The 1,065-nt window shown below is 55.5% G+C and overlaps 1 protein-coding gene across 1 annotated transcript in view; it reads left to right on the forward strand.

Annotated features, from left to right (window-relative positions):
* The window catches only part of AFAP1L2 (actin filament associated protein 1-like 2), a 56,386-nt gene that overhangs the window by 34,517 nt on the left and 20,804 nt on the right, over positions 1–1,065 (forward strand). The gene's annotated exons all lie outside the window — the stretch shown is intronic.

Consider the following 1,065-nt stretch of genomic DNA (forward strand, 5'->3'; position numbering starts at 1 on the left):
CACACACACACTGCTCTTGCTCCCAGTTCCCCACTCTGTTTCTCTGACTGCTCAGATCCACTAATCCTCTCCCTGCCCCCTGGCTTCCCTCCCCAAACTCTCACGCCCTCTTCCTGAGACCCCTGGCCCCACAGCCTCTGCTGGTAGTTTCAAAGACAAGAACGCTTTCAGAAAGCACAGACTTTCTGTGTCTGGCCTCCACAGAGAGACCCTTTCCCCCTGGTCAGATAAGTGCAGAGATGGACTTGGCTGGAAATGCCTGCTCTGAGAAGCTGCCCATCTTGCGTTTTGGCAGTAGGGGCTGGTCCGCCTGTCTGATGGGCTCTTCACCTGGCTGCATTGGGTTTGTGAACCCCATCTACCTTCCTTGGGCCTCTGTGTCCCAATCCTGCATACTCACACCCCAGGGTGAGACAGGTATATATGGCAGTAAACGGGAGCTGCTGACTATGGGACGAGGGTCCCAGTAAAGGAAGGCACAAGGCAGGGGTTTTCCGGGAAGCATGACCCTGCCCCCACCCCACTCCTGAACTCCTGGCTTAGTGGTACTTCCCCTGGGCAGGGGCATCTGTGTATTTGGCCCAAGCTAATAGGGATGGTAATCGTGTGCCTGCGTACTTGATATACAAGTGCTCACAGCCGGTTCCTGGCAAAGGTATTGTCCCAGCTTACAGATGCAGTGGCTGAGGCACGGACTCAATGTCACACAGGTGCCAACTCTAGTGCCTGCGCTCTTCCCTTGACACTGCGTTGCATATGCAGTGTGGACCACGGTCCCGAACTGGAGTTCTTGGGCTCTCCTGATTTGAAACCCGTTTCCACAAACTACTCTAGGCATAGACTGAAAGAGGAGAATCTTTGAAATCACTCTAACTAATTCTGCACCTCCAAAGGGCTTCCAGGTGGGCAGCATGTTTCTGGTCACCCTTGGAGCTCCCCCGGGAAGAAGGGAGTGCTCCTGGCTCAGACGGAGGCAATGCTTTGCATAGTCAGAGCCGCTGCTGACTTTCTGCATCTGCCCCCAGCCCAGGCTCCATTCCTCCAGCGGCCCAAACCCACCCACCC

Source organism: Mandrillus leucophaeus, unplaced genomic scaffold (assembly GCF_000951045.1).
Source record: "Mandrillus leucophaeus isolate KB7577 unplaced genomic scaffold, Mleu.le_1.0 Scaffold80, whole genome shotgun sequence".
Classification (NCBI taxonomy): Eukaryota; Metazoa; Chordata; class Mammalia; order Primates; family Cercopithecidae; genus Mandrillus; species Mandrillus leucophaeus.